The sequence below is a fragment of the Piliocolobus tephrosceles genome, chromosome 1, assembly GCF_002776525.5.
Source record: "Piliocolobus tephrosceles isolate RC106 chromosome 1, ASM277652v3, whole genome shotgun sequence".
Classification (NCBI taxonomy): Eukaryota; Metazoa; Chordata; class Mammalia; order Primates; family Cercopithecidae; genus Piliocolobus; species Piliocolobus tephrosceles.
Genome location: NC_045434.1, coordinates 98,258,335 through 98,271,008, shown reverse-complemented (window position 1 = coordinate 98,271,008; position 12,674 = coordinate 98,258,335).

Here is a 12,674-nt window from a genome sequence, read left to right as displayed (position 1 = left end):
CCACCTTGGCCTCCCCAAGTGCTGGGATTGCAGGTGTGAGCCACTGCCACTGGACTCCATTTTGCTATTAAGCTCATTAAACTCATTCAATTAGTTTTACATTTCAATCATCGTATTATTCAATTCTAAAATTTCCCTTTGGTTCTTCTTTATATCTTCTATTCTTTTTTTAAAGACTTTCTAGTTTTTTTGTTTATTTGTTTTCAATGTGTTCATAATCACTAGTTGAAGCATTTTTACTATGGTTTCTTAAAAATCTTTGTAAAATAACTCTAACATCTGCGTCATCTTGGTTTTGGTGTCTGTTGCTTGCCTTTTGTTCATTCAAGTCGAGATTGTCCTGGTTCTTGTTATGATGAGTAAATTTTGACACCGTGATGATAAGGTAGGGGACCACATTACTGCTGAGCAGTGGTAAAAATCCAGACTCTCCATTTGGCCTTTTCTGACACCACCCAAAGGAAGAATTGGGAGGAGTGCCTCATTGCTTCAGGGAGGTAGTGGAGATTCAGTCTTCCTACTTAGCCTCTTCTGATGTCACCCCAGTGGGGAGTGGGGAGTGGAGAGGGATGATTCCTTATTGCCAAGGGGTGGGGTGAGGGGGAAATATAGGTTTTCCACTTGGCCTTTGCTGGTGGGGGTGTGTGTCCCATATTTCCACCTGGTGTTTGGCTAGAATATGGTGATTATTGTTTAAAGGCTTCTATTCCAGCAGTCCCCTTTCCAGTCTTTTGGCAAGAGAGAACAGAAAATCCTTGGGATTGACATTTCTAGATTATATTCTTATCTAGCACACAGCCTAGAATACACAGGGGTCAAAAAGAAAACACAGGTAACTCATTGTCATGTCATTCCTCATGTCCAGAGGTCCCTTGCCACCACTTCATCTCTCAACTATTTAGAATCTTCTTGTGTTTGTGTTTTATACATTATGTCCAGGGTTTTATTAAAATCTGTAATTAGTGGCAAGAATGGAGATAAATTCACTCACTCCATCTTGTCTGTAATTTCTCATGTCTGATCACGTTTTTATATCCATTCTCTCCAATGACTTGATTGAAATAATGGTGAAATCTTTTAAAAAAGACTTCCTGTCAAGTGGCAAAATGAATCCATGTGGACTTGACATTTTCAAATGTACTAAAATGTATGGCTTTGCTCAAAACTAAGGTGAAAATTTCTGTGAGTGAGAAACATTGTAGAAATCCACAGCACATGAAAAGTGAGGGCATATGTGTCTAAAAGGAGTCTTGATACCCAAATCCTGCAAATACAGGAAAAGAAAATTACACACCAGCATCACTTATGAAGATAGTTGCAAAGATCCTAAGTGACACTCTAGCAAATCAAAGCCATTGGCATATAAAAACACACCATGACTAAATAGCATTCATCCCATGAATGTAAGAATGGACCAATATTTCCAAAATTTATCAGATAGTCCATCACATTGATTAAATGTAAAACAACATATGATCATCTCAGAAGACATAGTAAAAGCTTTGATAAAATTAAATATGGATTCATAATTTCAAAAATTTTTAGTAAACTTTAGCAAACATCATACTTAATGCTGAACCTTTAGAAGAAATAGTATCAAAGTCAGGAATAAGACAAGGATTTCTCTAGTCACTGATAGTATTTGTTAATTAACTGGTATCTTGGCCAAAGCAATGAGACAAGAAAAATAAAGAAGATGTAACAGTATTAGAAAGAGAGACAAATAATTGTTATTTTCGGACCATATCACTGTGGACATAGAAAAATCCAAAGGAATCTGCAAACAATGAGAACTAATAAGAGACTGAGCATAATGTCTGACCATAATTGCAAAGAAGACATTTTTCTAACTTGGGTCACAGGTTGACAACTTGTTTACTAATATTGAGCTTATTTTATTAAGAACCAGAAAGGTATTTTCCGCAAAATTACACAGCATTTTATTATCACAGCCAAGACAGCAACTAGAGTATTATGATGACCTCAAACCCAGTAATGTCTCCATTAAGAGGTATCACCCATTTGTGCACCATACTAGTACAAATATGGCAATGGCAGAAATAATAGTTTTAAAGTGCCATGATTATGAATCCTGAAAATCTTGGCAAACAGAATGAGGATGGAGATGAGATATCATGTATAAATTGACCTAGAAGTGATTTTGGAGCAGATCTTTCATTCTCATTCAAAGAATTTTACTCTTGTTTCATGTCTCAGCTTTCCTTATTCCTGAAAATGACCAAGACAAGATTTCTGGGAAGATATGGAGAGAAACTATTATGAAATAGAAAGGGGCCTGAACTGGGTGGAATGAGATCAGTGAAAAGTCCTGGGGGTACCCCACCAAAAAATCATCTGGAGAAGAACTGAAAATGAAAGTAAAGCCTATGTTGAATTAGAAAGTAACTGCCTTTGTAAAATAAAATTTAATTAAAAGCATTTGGTAGTTAATCATTCCCTCTTTCTTGAGACATTTTGACCCATGAGACTCTACTCTCTCTTAGTTCTCTCCTTCCCAAGTGTTATGGCTTGGATATTTGTTCCCTCCAAATCTCACACTGAAATGTGATCCCCAGTGTTGGAGATGGGGCCTAGTGGGAGGTGTTTGGGTCATGAGGGTGGATCCCTCATGAATGGCTTGTTGCCCTCCCCACGGTAATAAGTGAGCTTTTGCCCTATTAGTTCATGTGAGAGCTGGTTGTTTAAAAGAGCCTGGTACCTTCCCCCCTCTCTCTTTTTCTCCATCTGTCACCATGTGACATGCCTGCCCCCGCTTCATTTTCTGCCATGATTGTAAACTTCCTGAAGCCCTCACCAGAAGCTGAACAGATGTAGGTGCCATTCTTGTACAGCTTGCAGAATCATGAGCCAAATAAACCTCTTTTCTTTATGAATTACCCAGTCTTGGGTATTCCTTTATAGCAATGGAAAATGTCTCTGGGTTCAGTCCTTAGACTTACTCATTTTTTAATCTATCCTGATTCCTTAGGTGATCTCATTCAGTCTCTTGGTTTGAAATACCAAATTTTATTTCCAACTGTAACCTTTTTCTTGAATTCAAGTCTTGTATATCCAGCTACCTACTCAGAATCTCCATTTGGACATTTAAAAGGCACCTAAAACTTCACATGTGCCAAATCAAACTCCTGTTTGCCTACCCTCTACCTCCTCCTCCGTCTGTCTTCTTCAACTCAGTAAACTGCAGCTCCAATCACTCAGGTTTTTAGGACAGAAAATTATAATTATCCATGACTCCCCTTTCTTATCCCCATATCCATCCATTAGAAGGTTCTATTGACTTCACCTTGGAAAAAATGCCTAGAACCCGATAACTTCTCATTGCCTTCACCACCTTCGCCACTACCATCTCTCACCTGCGCTATTGCAACAGCCACGTAACTAGTCTCCTTGCCTCTTTGTCACCTATAATGTATTTTTCACAGGCTACTAAAGTGATGCTTTAAACACATATGTCAGATCATGTTATTCCTCTGCTTGCCAATTGTCTCCCATAGCTCTTTGAATAAAATACAAAGTTCTTCCCAGGGCTCCCAAGACCCTATATGATGGTTCTTGGCTACCTTTTTAATGTCATCTCCCATCACTTTCCCCTGGCCTATTCCACACCTGTCATGCTAACCACCTCCAGGTTCTTGAACACTCCAAAGCTTTTGCACTAGAGGAGGGCCCTTCCCCAGATAACCATACGGCTATCTCTTTCTTGAGATCTACTCAGTGTCACCTATCAGACAGGGGCTCCTGTGCCCCTATAAAACATCACTCCCTGATCTTTTACTCTCTATCCCCTTACCCTGCCTTATTATTATTTTTTCCTTCTAGGATCTGCTACCCTAAAATCTAAGCAGCATCAGAAGAAAGACTTTGTCTGCTTTGTTCACTACCCTATCCCCAGTAATTAGAACAGTGTGTGGTATACAGCAGACCTTCAATATGTACATCAAATGAGTAAATGGGTAGCAATAAAAATTAAGAATTATATCCAGCATTTCCTTCTTTGTATTTGGAGAAGAAAATTAGGAGCACAAAACAGTCTGATTTCTCAGGCCCTCATGACTCCATCTTTGTGAGATTGGTATGATGGTAGAGCAGAGTGTGGGCGAAAATTTAGAAACTCCAGAAAGTTGAGAGAAAATTTAGAAAGAATGCTTCTGCTTTTCAAGGGGGGAAGTTTGTATCACCTCAAATTGAGAAACTATTGTTGCTTATTTAAGCCATCCTTAACAGTACTGTCAACAACTAGTGTAGTTTAAAAAATGGCATTTCATGCAAATCAAAACCACAGTGAGATACTATCTCATGCCAGTTAGAATGGCGAACTGGCAATCTTTAAAAAGTCAGGAAACAACAGATGCTGGAGAGGCTGTGGAGAAACAGGAACACTTTTACACTGTTGGTGGGAGTGTAAATTAGTTCAACCATTGTGGAAGCCAGTGTGGCCATTCCTCAAGGATCTAGAAGCAGAAACACTGTTTGACCCAGCAATCCCATTACTGGGTATATACCCAAAGGATTATAAATTATTCTGCTATAAAGACACATGCACATGTTATGTTTATTGCAGCACTGTTCACAATAGCAAAGACTTGGAACCAACCCAAATGCCCGTCAATGATAAGACTGGATAAAGAAAATGTGGCACATATGCACCATGGAATACTATGCAGCCATAAAAAAGGATGAGTTCATGTCCTTTGCAGGGACATGGATGAAGCTAGAAACCATAATTCTCAGCAAACTAACACAGGAACAGAAAGCCAACACTTTGTGTTCTCACTTATAAGTGGGAGTTGAACAGTGAGAACATAGTCACAGGGAGGGGAACATCCCACACTGGGGCTTGTCAGGGGTTGGGGGCTAGGGGAAGGATAGCATTAGGAGAAATATCAAATGTAGGTGACAGGTTGATGGGTGCAGCAAACCACCATGCCATGGCAGGTGTATACCTATGTAACAAACCTGCACGTTCTGCACATGCATCCCAGAAATTAGAGTATAATAATAAAAATATAGCATTTCAATAATTACTTGTTTTTCAAGACACTCATAATTAGAGTATGTTATATAGCAAGCATAGCAGTCACCTTCTTTTTATTTTTTAACTTTTTATTTATTTATTTTTATTATTATACTTTAAGTTCTAGGGTACATGTGCACAATGTGCAGGTTTGTTACATATGTATACTTGTGCCATGTTGGTGTGCTGCACCCATCAACTCATCAGCACCCATCAACTTGTCATTTACATCAGGCATAACTCCCAAAGCCATCCCTCTCCCCTCCTCCCTCCCCATAATAGGTCCCGGTATGTGATGTTCCCCTTTCTGTGTCCAAGTGATCTCATTCTTCAGTTCCCACCTATGAGTGAGAACATGCGGTGTTTGGTTTTCTGTTCTTGCGATAGTTTGCTGAGAATGATGGTTTCCAGCTGCATCCATGTCCTTACAAAGGACACAAACTCATTCCTTTTTATGGTTGCATAGTATTCCATGGTGTATATGTGCCACATTTTCTTAATCCAGTCTGTCACTGATGGACATTTGGGTTGATTCCAAGTCTTTGCTATTGTGAATAGTGCTGCAATAAATATACATGTGCATGTGTCTTTATAGCAGCATGATTTATAATCCTTTGGGTATATACCCAGTAATGGGATGGCTGGGTCATATGGTATTTCTAGTTCTAGATCCTTGAGGAATCGCCATACTGTTTTCCATAATGGTTGAACTAGTTTACAATCCCACCAACAGTGTAAAAGTGTTCCTATTTCTCCACATCCTCTCCTGCACCTGTTGTTTCCTGACTTTTTAGTGATTGCCATTCTAACTGATGTGAGATGGTATCTCATTGTGGTTTTGATTTGCATTTCTCTGATAGCCAGTGATGATGAGCATTTTTTCATGTGTCTGTTGGCTGTATGAATGTCTTGTTTTGAGAAATGTCTGTTCATATCCTTTGCCCACTTTTTGATGGGGTTGTTTGTTTTTTTCTTGTAAATTTGTTTGAGTTCTTTGTAGGTTCTGGATATTAGCCCTTTGTCTGATGAGTAGATTGCAAAAATTTTCTCCCATTCTGTAGGTTGCCTGTTCACTCTGATGGTAGTTTCTTTTGCTGTGCAGAAGCTCTTTGGTTTAATTAGATGTCTATTAGGTCTGCTTGGTGCAGAGCTGAGTTGAAGTCCTGGATATCCTTGTTAACTTTCTGTTTTGTGGATCTGTCTAATGTTGACAGTGGGGTGTTGAAGTCTCCCATTATTATTGTATGGGAGTCTAAGTCTCTTTGTAAGTCTCTACGGACTCGCTTTATGAATCTGGCTGCTCCTGTATTGGGTGCATATATATGTAGGATAGTTAGCTCTTCCTGTTGAATTGATCCCTTTACCAATATGTAATGGCGTTCTTTGTCTCTTTTGATCTTTGATGGTTTAAAGTCTGTTTTATCAGAGACTAGGATGCAACCCCTGCTTTTTTTTTGTTCTCTGTTTGCTTGGTAGATTTTCCTCCATCCCTTTATTTTGAGCCTATGTGTGTCTCTGAATGTGAGATGGGTCTCCTGAATACAGCAAACTGATGGGCCTTGACTCTTTATCCAGTTTGCCAGTCTGTGTCTTTTAATTGGACAATTTAGTCCATGTACATTTAAGGTTAATATTGTTATGTGTGAAGTTGATCCTGTTATTGTGCTATTAGCTGGTTATTTTGCTTGGTAGTTGATGCAGTTTCTTCCTAGCATCGATGGTCTTTACATTTTGGCTTGTTTTTGCAATGGCTGGTACCGGTTGTTCCTTTCCATGTTTAGTGCTTCCTTCAGGATCTTTTGTAGGGCAGGCCTGGTGGTAACAAAATCTCTAAGCATTTGCTTGTCTGTAAAGGATTTTATTTCTCCTTCACTTATGAAACTTAGTTTGGCTGGATATGAAATTCTGGGTTTAAAATTCTTTTCTTTAAGAATGTTGAATACTGGCCCCCACTCTCTTCTGGCTTGTAAAGTTTCTGCCAAGAGATCTGCTGTTAGTCTGATGGGCTTCCCTTTGTGGGTAACCTGACCTTTCTCTCTGGCTGCCCTTAACATTTTTTCCTTCATTTCAACTTTGGTGAATCTGACAATTATGTGTCTTGGAGTTGCTCTTCTCGAGGAGTATCTTTGTGGCGTTCTCTGTATTTCCTGAATTTGAATATTGGCCTACCTTACTAGGTTGGGGAAGTTCTCCTGGATGATATCCTGAAGAGTGTTTTTCAACTTGGTTCCATTTTCCCCCTCACTTTCAGGCACCCCAATCAGATGTAGATTTGGTCTTTTCACATAATCCCATACTTCTTGAAGGTTTTGTTCATTTCTTTTTCCTCTTTTTTCTCTAGACTTCTCTTCTCACTTCATTTCATTCATTTGATCTTCAATCGTTGATACTCTTTTTTTCAGTTGATCAAGTCGGTTACTGAAGCTTGTGCATGTGTCACGTATTTATCGTGTCATGGTTTTTATCTCTGTCAGTTCATTTATGACCTTCTCTGCATTGATTATTCTAGTTATCCATCCTTCCATTCTTTTTTCAAGATTTTTAGTTTCTTTGTGCTGGGTACGTAGTTCCTCCTTTAGCTCTGAGAAGTTTGATGGACTGAAGCCTTCTTCTCTCAACTCGTCAAAGTCATTCTCCATCCAGCTTTGATCCGTTGCTGGCAATGAGCTGCATTCCTTTGGAGGGGGAGATACGCTCTTATTTTTTGAATTTCCAGGTTTTCTGCCCTGCTTTTTCCCCATCTTTGTGGTTTTATTTGCCTTTGGTCTTTGATGATGGTGACGTACTGATGGGGTTTTGGTGTGGGTGTCCCTTTCTGTTTGTTAGTTTTCCTTCTAACAGTCAGGACCCTCAGCTGTAGGTCTGTTGGAGATTGCTTGAGGTCCACTCCAGACCCTGTTTGTCTGGGTATCAGCAGTGGAGGCTGCAGAAGATAGAATATTGCTGAACAGCAAGTGTTCCTGTCTGATTCTTGCTCTGGAAGCTTCCTCTCAAGGGTGTACCCCACTGTGTGAGGTGTGGGGTGTTGGTCTGCACCTAGTGGGGGATGTCTCCCAGTTAGGCTACTCAGGGGTCAGGGACCCACTTGAGAAGGCATTCTGTCCGTTCTCAGATCTCAACCTCTGTGTTGGGAGATCCACTGCTCTCTTCAAAGGTGTCAGACAGGGTCATTTACATCTGCAGAGGTTTCTGCTGCTTTTTGTTTAGCTATGCCCTGTCCCCAGAGGTGGAGTCTACGGAGACATGTAGGCCTCCTTGAGCTGCTGTGGGCTCCACCCAGCACCCAGTTCGAGCTACCTGGTGGCTTTGTTTACCTACTTAAGCCTCAGCAATGGTGGGCGCCCCTCCCCCAGTCTCGCTGCTGCCTTGCAGTTAGATCTCAGACTGCTGTGCTAGCAATGAGGGAGGCTCCGTGGGCATGGGACCCTCCTGGCCAGGTGTGGGATATAATCTCCTGGTGTGCCGTTTGCTAAGACCCTTGGTAAAGCACAGTATTAGGGTGGGATTTACCTGATTTTCCAGGTGTTGTGTGTTTCAGTTTCCCTTGGCTAGGAAAAGGGATTCCCTTCCCCCTTGCACTTCCCAGGTGAGGCGATGCCTCACCCTGCTTCAGCTCTCCCTGGTCAGGCTGCACCAGCTGACCAGCACTGATTGGCTGGCACTCCCCAGTGAGATGAACCCAGTACCTCAGTTGAAAATGCAGAAATCACCCGTCTTCTGTGTCGCTTGCACTGGGAGCTGGAGACTGGAGCTGTTCCTATTCAGCCATCTTGCTCCAGGGATCCTACTTTTTAACTTTTAAGTTCAGGGATGCAAATGCAGGTTTGTTACATAGGTAAACTTGTGTAATGGCTGCGTAGTATTCCATAGTGTATGTGTACCACATTTTCTTTGCCTATTGATGGGCATTTAGGTTGATTACATGTCTTTGCTATTGTGAACGGTGTGCAGCCACCCTCTTATGAATGTGATTTTGCACTCAATTATCATCTAAAATTATTCTTTAGGCTAGATGCATCATATCTGTAATCCCAGCACTTTGGAGAGGCTGAGGCGGGAGGATTGCTTGAGGCCAGGAGTTTAAGACCAGCCTGGGCAACATAACAAGACCCTGTTTCTATAGAAAAATTTTAAAAAATAGCTCATCATGGTGGTGCACACTTGTAATCTTAGCCACTCAGCAGGGTGGGGCAAAAGGATCACTTAAGCCCAGGAGTTTGAGTCTGTCCTGAGCTATGATTGCACCACCCTACTTCAGCCTGGGTGACACAGAGCAAGACTCTGTCTCAAAACAAGCAAACAAAATCCAACAACTATCTCTGTAAAATAACTAAGTTTGACATTAAAACATGAAATAGAGAACTTTAAATTTTAAGCTAAAAAAAAGCACAGGAATATTTGAATACCTTACATATATACATATATATATATATAAAATTATATATACACAATTTTTTTTGAGACAGGGTCTTGCTCTGTCACCCAGGCTGGAGTGCAGTGGCATGATCATGGTTCAAGGCAGCCTTGACCTCCCAGGCTCAGGTGATCCTCCCACCTTAGCCTCGTGGATAGCTGGGACTACAGGTGTGTGCCACTATGCCGGGCTAAGTTTTGTATTTTTTGTAGAGATGAGGGTTTCCCCATGTTGGTCAGGCTGGTTTCAAACTCCTGGGCTCAAGTGGTCCACTCACCTTGGCCTCCCAAAGCGCTGAGATTAAAGGCGTGAGCGACCATGCCTGGCCACTATTATATTTTCATTACTATTTAACCAACTTTGGACATCTTGAATAAAATACTTCTTCCAATTTTCTGTGAAATATTTATATTGTTGCTAAAGCCTTCCTGAGAATGCATGTAACTTTCATAATTTAATACTTGAGATTTCATGTACACCAGTCACAGACCTGACAAACTCTTATTTTCCTTCTTGGCTAGTGGGCATGCTGCATCATAGCCACAGTCTATACTCCTGTTGGCAGCAGCACACACTGAAACCTTGAGCTTGCTGCCTGAAGCTGGAGCACATTTCTTTCCTCTGGGGGCTTTGGTTCCCCTCCTACTCACTCACAGGGCTAAACTTGAGTGTCATATGCTGTCTAGCTCAGCAGGCTATGAGTCTACTGTGCTTTTCTTAAGTTTCCCCAGTTTCTACAAGTCACTTCTGAGTGGGCAGAAGGTGTAGAACCATTTTAGATCTCACATCTCTATTGTGCATTCCAGTTCCCATGCTCCTTCACTCACACTCTCTGGTTTCCACCAATCACTGAGCCTGACCTTTGGGAAGGGAGCTCTAGGAAGGGAGGTTACTCCTTGCTTGTATCAAGGACAGTGGCTGGTGCGACACGCTGACCCCAAGCACCTAAAGATCTATCTCAAGTATGGTGGAGGGCGTTGGGTTGAAACCATAGAACACTGTTTTTAGAAACTCATGCAAGATGGTCTGAAGTAGGATACAGCTGCTGCAAGAACTAAGATATAAGGCATGATGTTAGACCAGCACAAAAGGGAGATGATACTTTTACTGGATCATGTAAGGAATTTACCTCCTGAAAATATAACAGCATAATCAGAGTTATAAAAACAGTGGAGAGTAACCAAGAGAACAGTGTAATAACTGAATGCAATTTAATCTCTTACAGTACATTGCCACCACCACAGAAAAGTAGAGTTTTAACTTCTTTGTTATGAGTCCCTACCTCTGATGATCGAGTGTGCCTGCAATTCTGTAAGATCCAAAAGGGGAGGAGGCGATGGTGCCTCTTTCTGTACTCCCTTAACCTCTAGAAAGAATCTTCAAAGTTTAGTCAAATGTGAAATTAGTGGGTATTCCTCAAGAAATCTCTCACTTCTAACATTAATTTGCTAGTTCAGAGATGATATTGTTTGAATGTATGTCCCCTCCAAATGAAATGTGACCCTAGTGTTGGAGATGGGAACTAATGGGAGGTGTTTGGGTCATGGGGTTGGATCCCTCAGGAATGATTTGGTGTCCTCCCTGCAGCAATTAGTTCACACAATAGCTAGTTGTTTAAAGAGCCTGGAACCTCCTCCCTTCTCTCTCTCTTGCTCTTTCTCTTGCATGTGGCATGCCTGTTCCTCCTTCACCTTCTACCATGATTGGAAGATTCCTGAGGCTCTCACCAGAAGCAGATGCATTTGACCCATTCATCATTTCTTCCACAGAACTTTATGTTATCTGGCTCTCCATGGCACCACTTCTGTTGTCTTTCTCCACTGATTCTATTTCCCATGTTCATTCTTATTACCTCATCAGCCTGGCCTTCACTGTTCATAGTCCTGTCAGCATTTTGGTCATAATCACTTAAGAAGTCTCTAAGAAGTTCCAAACTTTCCCTCATCTTCTAGTCTTCTTCTGAGCCCTCCAAATTCTTCCCACCCCTGCCCAATACAAGGTTCCAAAGCCACTTCCACATTTCAGCAATTGCTTTATAGCAATGCCCAACTCCTCAGTTCTATTTTTTTTTTTATATTAGTTCAATTTGCATTGCTATGAAGTAATATCTGACACTGGTAGAGTCACTGGCTGCTTATGTCCTCAGCCTGTAAAAGCTGCAGGCACTCAACACCATTAATATCTTAATTCCTTAAATTCTTTAATTTCCTTTAAAATGCTCTAATTTCCTTCCTTCCTTCCTTCCTTTCTTCCTTCCTTCCCTCCCTCCTTCTCTTCTTCCCTCCTTTCTCTTTCTTTCTTCCTTCCTTCCTTTCTTTCTTTCTTTCTTTCTTTCTTTCTTTCTTTCTTTCTTTCTTTCTTTCTTTCTTTCAAGTGATTCTCCTGCCTCAACCTCCTGAGTAGCCGGGACTACAGGCATGCGCCAGCACCCCCAGCTAATTTTTGCATTTTTAGAGACTGGGTTTCACCACATTGGCCAGGATGATCTTGATCTCTTGACCTCGTGATCCACCCACCTTGGCCTCCCAAAGTGCTGGGACTACAGGTGTGAGCCACTGCGCCTGGCCAAAATGGTCTAATTTTCTTTCCTCTTTTCTAGTAAATCTTTGTCAGTCTCATTTACATATGCCTCATCCTTTGCCATCCCTTAAATGTTGGTATTACCAGGGGATTCCATCCCCAACCACCTTTCACTTTACATATTTTTTCTGAGTAAGAATTTGTGGCCATAATTACTTGTGTGCTGGCACACAGCACAGATCTCTCCCCTGAGCCCCAGATACATATATTCATCTACCTCTTAGATATTTTAATCTTAATATATTCAAAACTGAACTTATCATCTCTCATGTCCCAACTTGTCCCTTATCCTATCCACTGATGTGACCACCCAGGTCAGGAACCAGACTCTTCCTCTTCCCTCTTCCTTTACCCCCATATGCAACCAGGTATCAAGTTCTGCTCATTCTGACCCCTGCCCTTCACACCACCACCTCTGCTTCAGCCAAGTTGAGCAATAATTAAGGCCAACGTTTTCATTATTGCTTAGCTGGATCCCTCCAATAGCCTTAAAATGTCCCCCCTTGCTTGTGGTCTCATTCTCCTGTTTACCAGAATATTCTTTTTAACTTGTGAACCACAGTATATCACTAACCTGCTCAAAATCCTTTAATTACCTCCCTTCACGAGTCTTCAGGATAAAATTTAAACCCTTCATCATGTACA